The sequence below is a fragment of the Eurosta solidaginis genome, chromosome X (assembly GCF_040869045.1).
Source record: "Eurosta solidaginis isolate ZX-2024a chromosome X, ASM4086904v1, whole genome shotgun sequence".
NCBI lineage: Eukaryota > Metazoa > Arthropoda > Insecta > Diptera > Tephritidae > Eurosta > Eurosta solidaginis.
In genome coordinates, this window is record NC_090324.1 from 184595491 (window position 1) to 184615265 (window position 19775).

The following is a 19775-nucleotide window of genomic DNA, read 5'->3' on the forward strand; positions in this document are numbered from 1 at the left end:
GGGGGCCAGCCATTTAGAGGTACTAAGGCATTTTTTTTAATTCAGGAGAGTCTTTAGCTGTTTCATGTGAAAATTTTAAGCCGAATTTCAAAAGCAACGTATATTGATAATGTTTTTTTTTGCCTGGGCCTGAGGAGACAATAAAAACATCAAACAAAAATGTGTTTCTCAGGGGGCCCGCCATTTAGAGGTACTAAGGCATTTCTTTTAATTCAGGAGAGTCTTTAGTTGTTCCATGTGCAAATTTTAAGCCGAATTTCAAAAGCAAGGAATATTGATAATGATTTTTTGCCTGGACCTGAGGAGTAAATAAAAACAAGACACAAAAATGTATGTTTACATGAAATCGAAATTGTAAAGTTTTCGTGGCGACACTAATGAAGGTTCATCTTCAAAAAGTCTTCCAACAGTACCACCAACTCTGTGTCAAAGTCCAGATTATTTAAACGACTTCGATATCGGTACGGTGAATAATGAGTTTTTGCGATCTGGAGAAGTCAACGAAATAATTCGTCCAGGTCATCAAAAGTGTCCTGTTATTTTTCCACGTGGTTGTCATGACAAGGCATTACCTACCTTGTTGTTAAAAAAATCTTTCCAAATGGAGAGAAAGTGAAGCGTGACTGGTTAGTGTGTAGTGCCAGTAGCAATGCTTTTTAATGCCTACCATGTCGTCTGTTAAGCACCAATACTTTAAATCGACCTAAAATTTGTTGTCCTCGCGGGTATTCGAAATTCTAGGTATGGAAAAAGCTATACGATAAACTGCCATCACACGAAAATACTCAAGATCACATTAAATGTTATATTCAATGGCGATCTTTAAAAATCTAATTAAAAAGGAGGCTACAATTGACACACTTATCAATGAACAGCTAATCTCGAAACTCAATAGTGGAAAGAAATTTTATATAGAATTTTGGACATTATTTTATTTTTGGGTGAAAGAGGCCTAGCTTTTAAAGGCGAAAGTATATGTATATCTTGGTGAAAGAAACAATGGAAGTTTTTTGGGCATCTAAGATCTCATAAGCCATTATGATCCGATACTTAGAAACCATTTGGAGAAAGTTAGGATTTCACAACAGCAGCATAAATGTCTATAAGTTCACTATCTTTCCCCAGACATTCAGAACGAGTTTATAGAAATTTTTTAGATCAAGGCAAGAAAGCCAATTATTTTGCTATTATCGTTGATGCTATGTCTGATGCTAGCCACGTTGACTACGCTTATTTTGCGCTAACTCCATTCAATTCGAAAGCAACAAATTTTACAATTCAAGAACGGTTTTTGGCTTTCGTGGATCGTAACCAAAAAACTGGTCGGAAATCGCTGATCTAATTTGCCATACTCTAGGTAAACATGAAATCTCATTAAAAGATGCTCTTGCACAAGGGCACGATAACGGCGCTAATGTGAAAGAAGCTTACAACGGAGCACTTCGTCACATTCTCGACAAAAACTCGAATACTTACTCGCCTTGTGCAACCCACAATTTATTTGGTGTTGATGCTGCAGAATGTTGTGCGGCGGCAATTACTTTCTTGGGAGTTGTAGAGAAATGTTTTACTATTTTCAGCAGCACTCCACAACGATGGGACATCCTCAAAAAAAATGTACCCAGCTCTCTTCATAGTCTTTCAGACAAAATCCAAATTTGACTGCGCAAGCATACGGAGATGTTACCGGCATTCTCAAGTACATCAACAAGTTCGAATGTATCTTGCTCCCTAGAATTTGTTTGTACGATATGGGTATCAAATTAAAGGTATTAATGAGGGTTCTAAAAGGGAGTGGTGGTAGTTGTATAGGTGGTCGCCTTTTCAGAGATATCGCCATAAAAATGGACCAGGGGTGACTCTAGAATGCGTTTGTACAATATGGGTATCAAACGAAAGGTGTTAATGGGTATTTTAAGAGGGAGTGGGCCTTAGTTCTATAGGTGGAAGCCGTTTCGAAATATCGCCATAAAGGTGGACCAGGGGTGACTCTAGAATGTGTTTGTACGATATGGGTATAAAATTAAAGGTATTAATGAGGGTTTTTAAAGGGAGTGGTGGTAGTTGTATAGGTGGTCGCCTTTTCGAGATATCGCCATAAAGGTGGACCAGGGGTGACTCTAGAATACGTTTGTAAAATATGGGTATCAAAAGAAAGGTGTTAATGAGTATTTTAAAAGGGAGTGGGCCTTAGCTCTATAGGTAGACGCCTTTTCGAGGTATCGCAACTTAGACTTTGTTTGTACGATATGGGTATCAAATGAAAGGTGTTAATGAGTATTTTAAAAGGGCGTGGGGCTTAGTTCTATAGGTGGACGCCTTTTCGAGATATTGTCATAAAGGTGGACCAGGGGTGACTCTAGAATGTGTTTGTACGATATTGGTATCAAATTAAAGGTATTAATGAGAGTTTTAAAAGGGAGTGGTGGTAGTTGTATATGTGAAGGCGTTTTCCAGATATCGACCAAAATGTGGACCAGGGTGACCCAGAACATCATCTGTTTGATACCGCTAATTTATTTATATATGTAATACCTGCCAAGATTTCGATGGTTTTTTATTTCGCACTGCAGAACTTTTTCATTTTCTTCTACTTAATGTGGTAGGTGTCACAACCATTTTACAAAGTTTTTTCTAAAGTTATATTTCGCGTCAATAAACCAATCAAATTACCATGTTTCATCCCTTTTTTCGTATTTGGTATAGAATTATGGCATTTTTTTCATTTTTCGTAATTTTCGATATCGAAAAAGTGGGCGTGGTCATAGTTGGATTTCGTTCATTTTTTATACCAAGATAAAGTGAGTTCAGATAAGTACGTGAACTAAGTTCAGTAAAGATATGTCGATTTTTGCTCAAGTTATCGTGTTAAGGACCGTGCGGAAGAACAGACGGACGACTGTGTATAAAAACTGGGCGTGGCTTCAACCGATTTCGCCCATTTTCACAGAAAACAGTTAGCGTCATAAAATCTATGCTCCTACTAAATTTCAAAAGTATTGGTAAATTTTTGTTCGACTTATGGCATTAAAAGCATCCTAGACAAATTAAATGAAAAAGGGCGGAGCCACGCCCATTTTGAAATTTTCTTTTATTTTTGTATTTTGTTGCACCATATCATTGCTGGAGTTGAATGTTGACAAAATTTACTTATATACTGTAAAGATATTAAATTTTTTGTTAAAGTTTTACTTTAAAATAATTTTTTTTTTTAAGTGGGCGTGGTCCTTCTCCGATTTTGCAAATTTTTTTTAAGCGTACATATAGTAATAGGAGAAACGTTCCTGTCAAATTTCATCATGATATCTTCAACGACTGCCAAATTAATGCTTGTAAAACTTTTAAATTACCTTCTTTTAAAAGTGGGCGGTGCCACGCCTATTGTCAAACATTTTACTAATTTTCCATTCTGTGTCATAAGTTCAACTCACCTACCAAGTTTCATCGCTTTATCTGTCTTTGGTAATGAATTATCGCACTTTTTCGGTTTTTCGAAATTTTCGATATCGAAAAAGTGGGCGTGGTTATAGTCCTATATCGTTCATTTTAAATAGCGATCTGCGATGACTGCTCAGGAACCTACATACCAAATTTCATCAAGATACCTCAAAATTTACTCAAGTTATCGTGTTAACGGACGGACGGACGGACATGGCTCAATCAAATTTTTTTCGATCCTGATGATTTTGATATATGGAAGTCTATATCTATCTCGATTCCTTTATACCTGTACAACTGAGTATAAAAAAGACGTTATGAAGGTAATTTAAATGAGATGATTACGGATGATCCAGGGTCTGATTTTAAAACAATACAATCTTGGTGATCGTTGATTCGGTAATCACTGGCATTACTGAACGATTTGCAGCTATGAGAAATTTGAACGAGATGTTTTCCATTTTGTGGCAGTTTGAAGACATTGATGAAACTACGGTTCGGGCGAGCGCAGCAAAATTTGCCGAAAAATACAAGTCGGACGTTTCTCAAAGCTTAGAATGCGAAATAATTCACTTGAAACACATTTGATAAAGGTCTGTCACCATTGGAATTGCTAAATGCCATCTATGATCGAAATGTGTATACAATTTTCCCCAAAATTTGTGTTGTTTTACGTATCTTTTGTACCTGTCACTGTAGCTAGTGCAGATGGTTCTTTCAGCATCCTTCCAAGAATCAACCACTTTCATAGATCGTGTTCATCTCAAGAGCGAGTTTCAGCACATGCCACGCTTTGTGTTGAACTCGTTTTGGCAAGACAGTTAAATTTTGATATTATTATAAAAAATTTTGCGAAAAAAGCAAGAAAAGCCACTCATTGATATCCGAACCTCTTATATTGAATAATTAAAATTTATAATCATCATTATTATAAATGTACTAAAATGTTACCAAATAACTAGAAAAGCTTATTTGAAACAATATGTTGCTGTTAAAAGAAAATTTTATTTTTACGTTACAATAAAACAGTATAAATAGTAAATATTCTGTGTTAATTTTATTTTCAGCTCTTAGTCCAAAAATCATTTAGTTGATGTGGCAAACATTTTTTATGTAATCCACCAATAATGATTAATGAATGAAACGTCATTAATTCAAATTAATCAAATGTATTAATGGATTTTTATAGGGGGACCGTAAGTTGTTTAGTCCCGGGTCCGGATTTTCTCTCTATGTTATGTGTTCCAAATATGGACCAAATCGGACCACAAATATGATTTTTTTGAATATCTCAATCCTTGCGCCACCTAGCGGCGATTTTCACAGGCCGCTTTCTATTCATGTACTCGACTCTGCGCCACGTATGCTTTACCCTCCAAAATATTTTGATGTCACTTCTTCCAAATTTGAACCAAATCGGGCCACAAATACGATTTTTTGAAATATTTCGATCCATGCGCCACCTATCGCAGTTTTTTTTTCTTATTATTGCATTGTCATCGGGTTCTGAACCATATTCCAAGTATCAAGCTTGTAGCTTATCGGGATTTTACTTAATTTTCAATTACAAAATTCGTGTCGGCCAGCCAGCAGGCCGGCCTGTCAAGTCAAGCTAAATAAAACCGTTTAAAAATGAATTTGCGTGTGTTAGTACGTTTATAGCCGAAAAACGTTTATAACGATTTTAGAAATTTTTTCTCTGTCTTTTTTGATGTGATTCATTGATGATATACGGCAAAATTTTTTTTTAAAGACCACAATTGAAATAAATAAGAAGATGATAAAAACATTTTAAGGACTGCCTTTATATAAATGGACCAAAAGATAGAAGGCAATTTTTCCTTTAATACAGACATAGTCTGGTTGAATTTTGACTAAAAAACTTTAACAATAGCTCTTGTAAAAGAATTTTGGGATTTAAAATTACAAAGGTAGAGCGCGTGTTTAAATTTTAAATAATCAATTAGTTAATCCCAAGTACATGGTTTGCCTTAAACTGAAAGATTGCGCTAAACATTTATAGTTTTAAATCCCAAAATTATTTTACCAGAGCTATTGTTAAATTTTTTTAGTCAAAATTCAACAAGACTATGTCTGTATTAAAGGAAAACTTGCCTTCTATTTTTTGGTCCATTTATATAAAGGTAGTCCTTAAAATTATTTTATCATCTTTTTATTTTCATATACACCAATACTGTTTGTATTCCCGTCATATCCAACAAGGATTTTCGCCTTTGCAGCGCTACTGAAGATTTTCGAGAAATGTTTTTGTCATTCATCACACCTTATTTATGTAAAAACTTTGCTAAAACAATGGATTTATAAATATAGTTACACAAAATTTTAGCTTAGTGGTGATGTTTTTCCCTAAAAATCAGACCACTAAGATTAAAGGAATGTTACAATTATTGGATCTGGTTAAAGGCCGAGTGCCGCGAGGCTATGATATCCCCTGACATATTTTAGTTAATAATAACTTGGTAGCATTTGTAATACATCATGAATTCAACTGTCAAGAGCTTTTGGGGATCATAAATGATGATAGAGTTTGTATGATATATATATAAGATGGGCATGTGTTTTATTTACTTCTGACTCCCAACGACAAATCAAAAAATAAAAAAGATGATAAAAAAAATTTAAGGACTACCTGTATATAAATGGACCAAAAAATAGAAGGCAATTTTTCCTTTAATACAGACATAGTCTTGTTGAATTTTGCCTTAAAAACTTTAACAATAGCTCTTGTAAAAGAATTTTGGGATTTAAAGGTGGAGCGCAATTTTTCAATTTAAGGCAAACCATGTACATGGGATTAACTAATTGATTATTTAAAATTTAAACACGCGCTCTACCTTTATAATTTTAAATCCCAAAATTTTTTTATCATTTTTTTATTTTAAATTTTTAATACTGCCAACAAAAAGGCAATTGCAAATTTGGTTAGTAATTTAAGTAATTCCTAAATGAAAATTCGTATCTTTATTTATTTGTCCAAAATAGCAAGGTTTAAGAGGATTAGTGGAATTTCCGCTGACAACACTGGCGAAACAACAGAAACAAGAGAATTCCATCTCGTTTGTCAGCTACTTAATTTGCACAGCTGAAAATCGTGGTGAAATTCACATACGCCTGAAAGTCTAAAAGATTCGTGGTGAAAGTCACCTACGCCTAAATTATGCAAGGACGTGCATTGAGTTGGGCCTTCAACGAGGTGGAATTCTACAAAGCCTGTAACACTCAGGAGGCTAGCCATGAAGGTATGGCTTAATCTTCTAAATAGTTACGTAGCTCAAATTTTTTGATCAAATATTGCACTGTCACCGAGTTTTAAAGTATATTTCAGGTTTCAAGTCTCTAGATATCCAGGAAGTTAGTTAAAAATCGATTGCAAGATTCCCAATTTAAAACTAGTTTTCACAATATCTCGATCCATGCGCCACCAATCGGAGTTTTTTGACAAAATATTGCATTGTCACCGGGTTATGACTTACGGCACAAGTTTCATGTCTCTAGCTCATCGGGAAGTTACTCGAAATGCGATCGCAAGATTCGCCCGTTTTTAAAGGATTTGCAGTTATCCTGATTACCGCGCCACCTAGCGGAACTTTGTTTCCTACAAGTTGTATTGTCACCAGGCCTATAACTAAGTGCCAAGTCTCAAGTCTCTAGGTAACCGGGAAGTTAGTTAAAAATGGATTAAAAAATTACCAAATTAAAATTTGTTTTCTTACTATCTCGATCCGCGTGCCACCTAGCGATTTTTTTTTTTTTTTGATGAAATGTTGCATTGTCACCGGGTTCTGGCCCACGGCCCAAGTTTCAACTCTCTAACTCACCGGCAAGTTACTCAAAAATCGATTGCAACATTCCCTTCGTTTTTCAGAGATTTGTAGTTATCTCAATTAGCACGCCACCTAGCGGAACTTTGTTTTCTATAAATTGTATTGTCACTGTGTCTCAAATTATGTGCTAAGTAACAAGTCTCTAAGTAACCGGGAAGTTAGTTAAACATGGATTGGAAAGATACCCAAATTAAAATTAATTTGCCTAATATCTCGATCCATGTGCCACCTAGCGGAATATTTTTGATCAAATGTTGCATTTGCAGCGGGTTGTGATTTACGGCTCAAGTTTCATATCTCCAGCTCACCGAGAAGTTACTCAAAAATCGATTGCAAGATTGCCCTCGTTTTTCAAGGATTTGTAGTTATCTCACTTAGCGCGCCACCTAGCGGAATTTTGTTTTCTATAGATTGTACTGTCACCGGGTCCAGAACTGTGTGCAAATTTTAAGTCTCTAGGTCACCGGGAAGTTAGTTAAAAATGGATTGAAAGATTTCCAAATCAAAATGAATTTTCTTAATATCTCGATCCATGTGCCACCTAGCGAAATTTTTGTAATCAAATATTGCATTGTCACCGAATTCTGACCCACGGCCCAAAATTCAAGTATCTAGCTCACCGGCAAGTTACTTAAAAATCGATCGTAAGATTCCCTGCGTTTTTTCAGGGATTTTCGTTTATCTCGATTCGTCTGCCACCTGGCGGCATTTCGTGTTCCACGAATTGTAGTGCCATCGACTCGCAAGCTATGTGCTAAGTTTCAAGTCTCTGGATTACCGATAAGTTAGTTAAAAGTCGATCGCAATATTTCCATTTTAAAATTAATTTTCTGTATATCTCGATCCGTGCGCCAGCTAGCGGATTTTTTTTTCACGTCTCCCAGATCTGAACTATGTTCTAAGTATCAATTGTCTATCTCAACGGGAAGTTGCCGACAAAGAATTTTCCATGGGTCAAAAATTCGTATGGAAATGAAGGGACAAACATGAAAGGGACTTAATATAAAGGTAGTAAAATATTTAGCTAATATGTACTCATAAACGGTGTGACCGACTTCAATATTTTTTTCTTTCCTTTATTCAAAGCAAACAAAATTTTAAAATCCTCAATTTATAAATATTTTAGCTAATAGAACTAATTTGGCTGTTATTATTCTTGCTACTTTGCTGTTTTGATTCTTGTTGTTACACCCCTTTCGTATGTGCACATTTCGCCTACGTCGGTAAGAAATAAGGTATGGTAAGAGATAATTGTTTTCCAGTTGTAAGCGATATATATAAAAATAAAATTGTGTGCGTGTTAGTACGTTCAAATGATCTGGGGAAAAAAGGAAATCATTTAGCCGTGTCCGTCCGTCCGCCCGTCCGTCCGTCCGTCTGTCCGTAAACACGATAACTTGAGTAAAATTTGAGTTATCTTAATGAAATTTGGTATGTAAGTTCCTGGGCACTCATCACAGATCGCTATTTAAAAAGAACGAAATCGGACTATAACCACGCCCACTTTTTCGATATCAAAAATTTCGAAAAACCTAAAAAGTGCGATAATTCATTACCAAAGACGGATAAAGCGACGAAACTTGGTAGGTGGGTTGGCCTTATGGCGCAGAATATAAAACTAGTAAAATTTTGGACAATGAGCGTGGCACCGCCCACTTTTAAAAGAAGATAATTTAAAAGATTTGCAAGCTGTAATTTGGCAGTCGTTGGAGATATCATGATGAATTGTGGCAGGAAAGTTCCTCCTGTTACCAGATGTGTTCTGAATAAAAGTTAGCAAAATCGGATAAAAAAACAAATAATTTAAAAGTTAAATTTTAGCAAAAAATTGAATTTCTTTACAGTATATAGTAAATTATGTCAACATTCAACATGGTGCAAAGAAATACAAAAATAAAAGAAAATTTCAAAATGGGCGTGGCTCTTCCCTTTTTCATTTAATTTGTCTAGAATACCTTTAATGCCATAAGTCGAACAAAAATGTACCGTTCTCTGTAAAATTTGGTGAGGGCATAGCTTCTATAACGATAACTGTTTTTTGTTCAAATGGGCGAGTCGGTTGAAGCCACGCCCAGTTTTTATACACAGTCGGCCGTCTGTCCTTCCGCTCGGTCGTTAACACGAAAACTTGAGCAAAAATCGATATATCTTTACTAAACTTACTTCACGTACTTATCTGAACCCACTTTATCTCGGTATTAAAAATGGGCGAAAACCGACTATGACCACGCCCACTTTTTCGATATCGAAAATTTCGAAAAATGAAAAAAATGCCGTATTTCTTTACAAAATACGAAAAAAGGGACAAAACGTGGTGATTGTATCGGATTTTTGACGCAAAATATAACGTTAGAAAAAACTTTGTAAAATGGGTGTGACACCTACCATATTAAGTAGAAGAAAATGAAAAAGTTCTGCAGGGCGAAATCATAAACCCTTGGAATCATGGCAGGAATACTGTTCGTGGTATTACATATATAAATAAATTAGCTGTACCCGACAGATGATGTTCTGGGTCAACCTGGACCAAATTTTGTTCGATATCTCGAAAACGCCTTCACATATACAACTAAGGGCCACTCCCTTTTAAAACCCTCATTATACCTTTAATTTGATACCCATATCGTACAAACACATTACAGGGTCACCCCTGGTCCACCCATATGCCGATATTTCGGAAAGGCGACCACCTATAGAAATAAGGCCCACTCCTTTTTAAAATCCTCATTAACACATTCTATTTGATATCCGTATCGTACAAACACATTCTAGAGTCACCGTGGTCTACCTTTATGGCGATATCTCGAAAAGGAGCGCACCGTTCTATAGCCCACTCCATTTTAAAATACTCATTACCGCCTTTCATTTGATACCCATACCGTACAAACACATTGTAGAGTTACCCCTGGTCCACCTTTATAGCGATTTCTCGAAAAGGCGTCCGCCTATAGAACTATGGCCCACTCCCTTTTAAAATGCTCTTTAATACCTTCCATTTGATATCCATGTTATACAAACACATTCCAGGGTTACCCTAGGTTAATTTTCCTACATGGTGATTTTCCCTTATTTTGTCTCCAAAGCTCTCAGCTGAGTATGTAATGTTCGGTTACATCCGAACTTAGCCTTCCTTACTTGTTCTTTATTATTTTTGATCTAATTCAGGGATCTTTTACGGCAAACATTTTTTTTAAGCAACCTCAGTTGTATTCTAGCTAATACTCAAAAAAATTTTGTTTCGATAACTTGTTTTCCTTCATTCAATCAATCGGTCTAAGTGTTCATTTATAGCTTTTGATGGTATAAAAATTATTGTTTCCCAGTTGTAATCTATATATTATAAATGAATTCCTGTGCGTTAGTTCGTTCGTGCACTTGTTGTTACACCCCTTTCGTATATTTAAGATTTCTCCATTTCGTATTGCTATTAAGTGAGCTGAGTAATAACTAATCAGTTTGATTTAAACACGCTATTAATTGCGAAGTGAAGTATAATTGTACTACTACCAAAGTAGTCTTATAAAGACCATTTTGCAATACAGAATATTGGGGCTATTTATTTAACAGTTTAGCGGTTTGAACGTTAGCAGGTTTCAATAAAGCGGAATTTCCCAAAACTCGTTCAATTGGTGCCAGAAGAGGAATTGTTGAATAAATACCGAAGATTTTGGATACAACCAGGACATGTCGAAGTTTAGTGAATTAAAGATCCAGCAGCTCAAAAAGGAGTTGGAAGCTCGCGGCTTGAATAGTACTGGCAACAAATCCGAATTACAATCGCGATTATGGGAAGCTATGGAATCAGAAGGAATCAATGTTGAAGAGTATGTCTTTCATCCAGATAGCGACGAGACGACAACAAAAATGGAAGAAAAAACAAAACACCGCAGACAGTTACCAGCACATTCTTGAACATGATATTGGCTGCAATATCTGCACAAACACCGACAGTAACATCCAAGATGGAAACTCAACTGGAAGAACACAAGACATATATGGCATCTCAACTAGGATCCCAGGAGAACCGTATAACAACCAAGATGGAAACTCAACTAGAAGAACAATTGTGGTGCGTCGCAACTCGGCAAGGGAGTGGAGGCACCACAATTATGGTTTGGATAATATGTAATAAAATAAAAGGGAAGACGAGATATTTCTCGTTATAAATAATGATTTATTTGAAGTGAAAGAAATTGCATAGAACAAATAAATTACCTTTTGTATTGAAATATGGCGGGCCTCCTCGGGACGGCTTCAGCTGTGGTTCGCTCGACAATCGCTGAAAAGTAGACGGTTGCCTTGTCGAGGACAACCGTTGAACCGCGGGAAAAGTCTCTAGTTTTAAGGGGAAGCTTCCCCACACAGCTGCGCGGGCATGTATGTATATGTGTACGGACAACATAACCTGCATATACACATATATGTATATGCATGTGAGCGAACTAGTGGTCGGCAACGTAGTGATACTAGGGTGGCGGGTATTAATAGGAATTTAGGCTTCGAGCCTAAACATTCCGGCCCTTTTGCTATACGTAACAGCTCAGACTACGCTGAGCGTCCCCGACCACGATTTGTCTTAAGACTAGGTTCTATGCGCTGCGCGCCGGATGGCTCGACAACATCCTCTTTGCCTTCGCGTAGCTAGGACGAGATAAAGGAACAGTAAAGTAAAAGAACGCGCATCATATATTTATTGCCAGTTAATAAAGAAATCCATTTATTGTGATGGAAAAAAATGTTATTCACATATATAAACTTAAAACTAAAATAAACCTTTAAGATCATGTTAGATCGGGTGGGTCCCCGAATGCACCCATCCAAAGATAATGCTTTGGGCTAGGAGCGAGCCAAAGGATGGTGGTAGCGTACCCGGTGTAATAATTTCGGCATAAACTTCGCCGCCTAAAATTGGGGATCCGGCTGACGAATATGCTCGTAAGGAGCCGCGACGCTGGGGTCGACGTGATAAGCGGGCCTGGCGCGTCTGAAATCATGGACGCAGAATGCGTGAGTCGTCACCGTCTTGCTCTGTCCATGCTTGCCCCTGAATCTAATGAAGCAGCCGGTTTCGCCGGCAGTGCTAATTCTCGCGCCGGCCTGCGGTCGATCGTTTTTCGGGGGGAAGATGCATCAAGGAGTGCACAAATGAGGTGCAACCGGCCCCGGCTTCCACCTTCACGACCGCAGTTGGCGCCAGGGTAGCCATTGGCCGAAGGGTTGGGGCGGCTGTAGCGTGGGCTGGAATGATCCCGTTCCTAAAGGAACTGTGTTGCGGTATCTGGCGCAGCCGAGTGGCCAGTCTACCGTCTCGGTTTTCTTCTCTAAAATATAGGATAGCGCGCAGCTGGCGCGGCCGAGGGGCCAGTCTACGCTCGCGCTTCTCTCGGCGTGTTCGTTGGCGTCGTGGGCGGAAAGGCCATGATTCCGCTCCACTTTCCTTTCGTCTTTCGTGCGCCAGTAAGTGTCGGAACGGCCATGGGTCCGATCCCCTAGTGTCGGAACAGGCTATATGGGAGACCGCTCCACTCCTGGATGCTGCTTGTGGTTCTTCTTGAAAGGCCGACTCGGGCGCGTGGAGAGGCAGCGACTCATCCATCGTCCCGTCGTCCACCTGTTGCGTCGTGGGCATCCTTTCATAGCCTTCTTCCTCCTCTTCTAAGACCAGCTGGTTCCAACTCTTAGGCTGCTCTGGCTCGAAAGGTGCAGTGTGGTATGATGGTTGCTACCACATCGTCGGCACCTACCCTCGATGGTACAATTTTTCGCCCGATGCACCATCGATAAACAGTTCTGGCAGTAGTTAAGGCGGATAATCTCGCGCAACCGTTGCAGAGGGGTCTTCGCCCTATAGACGGTGCACGAGCGAATCGGATGTCGAGCGTCACATACAGGGCACAACTTGGGGTAGCGAGTGGCCTGGCGTTCGGTTCTTTTACGTAACGATGCGTAGCGAGTCATTCTATTCAGAGAATGTGGAAGAAAACAAGAGGAAACTCGTTTACGTATTATGACTGTGACACGCGTTCCGTGGCGACTGAGCCCTAATTCTATTATCGGGACTTTTGAAATTTAGCGCGTGAGTAGGGTGAAAACATCTGTAGCTGCCTAAGAAAAATATTCATATCTCGCGCACGTTATGTGCATGGTCTCTTTCAAACGCATGTAATGTGCCTGGGTCTTTAGTGCCCTATTTTGATTATTTTTGTGTCACCTGGTATCGTTTTAACTAGCTACGGTTGATGCTAAAAACCAACAACTTTCCTGCCCGCCGCAAAAGGATGTTCGTATAAATTTATGCGAAATAAGAAATAATAAACAGAGGTTCATCTTGGAGGAGGAGAAAAAAAATTTATAAAATTAACTCTGACTCTACTATTATTTTTATTTTTTATTTTTTGCTTGGAGTCCTGTTTATTTGGTGGCCTTTCCCAAATGGCACGATTCCCGAAGGGTATTTGGCTCCGATATCGATTTGTCGTAAACGGGTTTTTCGGCACCCGTTATACCCGCTGGTATAAGTATACAAAGAGCCAGTGCACGGACTTTACCATTTTATAGATAGATCTACCAACCTTTTGACCCATTTTAATTTGCTGCTAATTCCAAATACTGCGATCATTAGGTAAATGTATTGATTTGCCGGACACACCCAAATAATATTAAGAGATGACACTAACCAAACCAACCAATTTTGAAAAATTTTTGTACAAATTCAAAAAAGAATAAATTTGTTTATGAAATAAATATAGCAAATGAGCACGCAAATATAGTTTTTCTCTGCGCTATTTTCATCAGTTTTTTTACACCTTTCATGAAAATGAAATGGCATATCAATTTTCTCACGAATCCCAAAATTGCAAGTCCTTAAAGGAAAATAGATAGACCCACCATTAAGTATACCGAAATAATCAGGATGAAGAGCTGAGTTGATTTAGCCATGTCCGTCTGTCCGTCTGTCTGTTTGTATGCAAACTAGTCCCTCAATTTTTGAGATATATTGATACAATTTGGTGAGCAGGTGTATTTAGGTGTCCGATTAGACATTTGTCGGAACCGGCCGGATCGGACCACTATAGCATATATCCTCCATACAACCGATTTTTCAGTGAAAGACGATTTTTGTCATATCTTCCTCAATTTATCAGATTGAAGTTTCAAACTTCACCATATACTTTCGTAATTTGCACATATTGTTGTCTGAAAAAAATTATGAGATCGGTCGTATATATAGCATATATCCCCACAACCGATCGTTCAGATAAGAAACCTTTTCGTAATTACTGCCCTATTTTAAGAGCTAGAGGCTTCAAATTTCAACGAATGCTTACGTATATAGCATATATTGTTGTCTGAAAAAATTATAAAGATCGGTGTTATATATAGTACATATATGGTGGTATATATAGTATATATATATATTTTCGCATATATATTGTTGTCTGAAAAAATCATAGAGATCGGTTGTATATATAGTATATATATCATACAACCGATTGTTCAGATAAGAAACTTTTCGCCATTTCTACCCCATTTTAACAGCTATAAGCTTCAAATTTCACCGATTGCTTACGTATATAGTATATATTGTTGTGTGAAAAAATCATAGGGAACGGTGATATATTTATGATGGTATATATAGTACATATGTATAGTATATATATATTTTTTTTTGCAATTTCAGCCCCATTTTAACAGCTAGAAGCTTCAAATTTCACCAAGTGCCTACGTGTATAGCATGTATTGATGTCTGAAAAAATCAGAGAGATCGGTGGTATACATAGTATATATCTCATCCAACCGATTGTTCAGATAAGAAACTGTGCGCAATTTCTGCCCCATTTTAACAGCTAGAAACTTCAAATTTTACCAAATGCTTACGTATATAGCATATATTTTTGTCTGAAAAAATCATAGAGATCGGTGGTATATATATTATATGCCCTATATAAACTGTCATTTTTGCCCCTTTTTTACGGCTAGAAGCTTCAAAATTCATCAAATTTCATCAAATAGTTACGTTTACGTCATATATTGTTGAAATACGTGATTCGTAGTCATATTTTTTACATGCAGACCACAAAAAAAGCTTTGCATCCTTATACAAAGTACCTACCTATTTTTTATTTTATATTTATCTTATAAATCGTTTAGATATATATGTTCAAAGAAACTTTTCGCAATTTCTACCCCATTTTAACAGCTATAAGCTTCAAATTTCAACAATTGCTTACGTATATAGTATATATTGTTGTGTGAATAAATCATAGAGATCCGTTGTATATATAGTATATATATTTTTTTTTGCAATTTCAGTAAAAACCTTAAACTTTGCATCCTCACACAAAGTACCTACCTATTTTTATACTCAGTTGAGCAGAGCTCACAGAGTATATTAACTTTGATTGGATAACGGTTGGTTGTACAGGTATATAGGAATCGAGATAGATATAGACTTCCATATATCAAAATCATCAGTATCGAAAAAAAATTTGATTGAGCCATGTCGGTCCGTCCGTTAACACGATGACTTGAGTACATTTTGAGGTATCGTGATAAAATTTGGTATGTAGGTTCCTGGGCACTCATCTTAGATCGCTATTTAAAATGAACGATATCGGACTATAACCACGCCCACTTTTTCGATATCGAAAATTTCGAGAAATCGAAAAAGTGCGATAATTCATTACCAAAGACGGATAAAGCGATGAAACTTGGTAGCTGAGTTGAACTTATGACGCAGAATAGAAAATTAGTCAAATTTTGGACAATGGACGAGGCACCGCCCACTTTTAAAATAAGGTAATTTAGAAGTTTCGCAAGCTGTAATTCGGCAGTCGTTGAAGATATCATGATGAAATTTGAGTGGAACGTTACTCCTACACTATATGTATGCTTAATAAAAATTAGCAAAATCGGAGAACGACCACGCCCACTTAAAAAAAAATTTTTTTAAGTCAAATTTTAAAAGAAAAGTTAAATCTTTACAGTATATAAGTAAATTATGTCAACATTCAACTCCAGTAACGATATGGTGCAACAAAATACAAAAATAAAAGAAAACTCAAACTGGACGTGGCTCCGCCCTTTTTCATTTCATTTGTGTAGGATACTTTTAATGCTATAAGTCGAACAAAAATTTACCAATCCTTGTGAAATTTGGTAGGGGCTTAGATTCTACGACGATAACTGTTTTCTGTGAAAAAGGGCGAAATCGGTTGAAGCCACGCCCAGTTTTTATACACAGTCCACCGTCTGTCCTTCCGCTCGGCCGTTAACACGATAACTTGAGCACAAATCGATATATCTTTACTAAATTCAGTTCACGTACTTATATGAACTCACTCTGTATTGGTATAAAAAATGGCCGACATCCGACGCCCAATTTTTCGGTATCGAAAATTACGAAAAATGAAATAAATGACATAATTCTATACCAAATACGAAAAAATGGAAGAAAAATGGTAATTGTATTGGTTTATTGACGCAAAATATAACTTTAGAAAAAACTTTGTAAAATGGATGTGACACCTACCATATTAAGTAGAAGAAAATGAAAAAGTTCTGCAGAGCGAAATCAAAAGCCCTTGGAATCTTGGCAGGAATACTGTTCGTGGTATTATATATATAAATAAATTAGCGGTACATTACAGATAATTTTTTAGGTCACCCTGGTCCACATTTTGGTCGATATCTCGAAAACGCCTTCACATATACAATTACCACCACTCCCTTTTAAAACCCTCACTAATACCTTTAATTTGATACCCATATCGTACAAATACATTATTGAGTCACCCCTGGACCAACCTTATGGCGATATCCCTAAATGGCGTCCACCTATAGAACTAAGGCCCACTCCCTTTTAAAGTAATCAGTATCACCTTTCGTTGGATACACATATTGTACAAACGCATTCTAGAGTCAACCCTGGTCCACCTTTATCACGATATCCCGAAAAGGCGTCCACCTATAGAATTAAGGCCCACTTCCAAATACTCATTAACACCTTTCATTTGATACCCATATCGTACAAACAAATTCTCGAATCACCCCTGGTCCACCTTTATGGCGATATCCCTAAATGGCGTCCACCTATAGAACTATGGCCCACTCCCTCTTAAAATACTCTTTAATACCTTCCATTGATACACATGTCATACAAACACATTCCAGGGTTACCCTAGGTTCATTTTCCTACATGGTGATTTTCCCTTATTTTGTCTCCATAGCTCTCAACTGAGTATGTAATGCTCGGTTACACCCGAACTTAGCCTTCCTTACTTCTTTATTTTATATTTATCTTAAAAATCGTTTGGGTATGTACATCTGTTCACTATATATTTTTTATCTTATACATCCGATTATTTTGAGTTTACGAACGGGATAAGATTATTGTTCAGCCCCATTCATGAAAGGTATGAAGTCTTCGGCACAGCCGAAGACGGTCCCGTCCTTACTTGTTTTTTTTTTTCTTGTGAATAATTTTGAACGAAAAAATAAAAATGTTTTAAGCAAATGATAATATGCTGAAATCGGTTATTTTTGTTGTAGTGTTTTTGGTACCTTGGAAAATTGTTGTTGTAATTAGACGTTTCGGTAAATTTTCGTCAGTATTTCGCGCTCACCATACATGAGTATTATATAGGTATAAGCTATGTATATACCAATTCATATATATAGTTTTTGTTTTGTTTACATGTTTTTAAAAGTATTTCCGTGAAATGTGCTTTGGTTGTTTTACAATAAATGATAGTAATAAATATTAAATATTCGTCTACCAAAGTTCTCCCCTTTAAAGTCCGCGCACTGGCATAAGCATACCAGCAGCAAAGACAAAAAAAAACGAACATTCCTAGACACAAATGTAAATTTCTATGAATTGAAGCAAACTGTAAACGGATCGAATGATTCATTACGCCGTTGCTTCATTCTTCTCATTTTAGGCGTGGTTGAGTACGGTGGTAGCGATCATTGAGAAGAAAAAAATGGTAAGTAAATTTTAATACGTGATACTTTAATATATTCTTTTAATTAATTAATTAATTTTCTTTTCTTTTCAGGTGCCTGGTGGAGATTGGCATGGAACGGACCAAGGACAACGGGTTTATTGGTTTTTTGTTATTGATGTACCCGCATCACAAAGGGGTGCTCCAACTGTGGCGTCGGGCGCGCCGTTAGTTGTCACACCTTTGTGTTGCCAATTGATGCCTAGATTAATGGATTTTCCTATTTTTATCTCCTTTCTTTCGTTTCAGGTCTCATCCCAATATTTAGAAATTGGAGCGTATTTTTGCCAAGTTGAAAAACAAACGTGGCGAGGGACCATAATTTGAAGATAATGAGGAATGTATGAAATTGCAGACTTAGAGTATGAAGCTGAAACATCGATTGGCTATTTTAAATAAGGTTATTGCTGCTGAGCAAACTGCTGCAAGCAGCGTCAAGTTCTGCGTACCAGCTAGTTGCCCACTGCTATTGCTGCAATGGTTTCCATAACTGCACATTTGGTGGATTTACTTACAAATGCTATTGCGTTGGCATTTTCGCAACTTGCCGGCACAGTAAACGTAATATCACCCATTAATGCTTCTGCAACTAAATTTGGTGATTATCAGTGCAATAGTGCTGTCACTAACAAAAATTTAAATTATCTGGTATAACCAAAAATCTCCGAGAGGTATACATAGCTAATGAACTTGTTAAAATTGTTGCACTATCCCCAATTGTAGCCAAAGCTGAAGTTGCTGGTGCTAGTTATGGAGTGAATGTTATATCGAGTATCGCTCTGCACAAAGGCTTACATTGTAGGCAATGGTACCGATCTGCTTATTTAAAGCGAAATATATTATTTTTCTTTTTTTGCAAAATACCATAAGACATTGAGAGGACCAACAGAACGACATGATTTCCAGAAAAGAACACACCATTAGGATTTAGGTTGATAATGTTTAAGAGGAGTCGTGTGTATCTGATTTTCAAAAAGGTTTACACTTTACGGTGCTCGCTTGTGTTTTCGAACTAGCACAGACTATTTCCAAGTACATAACATTTTTAATGTCTGTGATCTCTTCCATGCGCGTGTACATTATGGACAAAATAAAGGGCTCATTTGATGATCGTATGCGCTCCTATATTAATGCGCACGTGGTGGAGAAAAAGCTACGGAGCTGGCGAATTCTTACACACATGTTTTTGGTGTGTACACAATATGGACCTTCTATCCATCGCATTTTCCTTTGTGTTATTAACTGGGGCTGGCACGTATCTAATGGCAATGGCTGACCGCAATAGTAAGTTCCCGATAAAACAAGATTTCGTTGCGTCGTGGAGATGCTGTGACAAGAGGAGTTAATCGTCAAGTTGGTGACGATAAGAAAGTTATCCTGCTAAAAAATTCAACTCCTTTGGTAAATTATTTCCAATTGGTTTGGCCAGTGGAGCCTTGGCATTATTCTCCACAAGCACTCAAAAAACTTAAAGGCAAATAATGTG

At 37.2% G+C, this 19775-nt stretch overlaps 1 pseudogene; it reads left to right on the forward strand.

Annotated features, from left to right (window-relative positions):
- Nucleotides 1-19775, forward strand: part of LOC137235315 (probable arginine--tRNA ligase, cytoplasmic) — a 517389-nt pseudogene that overhangs the window by 14833 nt on the left and 482781 nt on the right.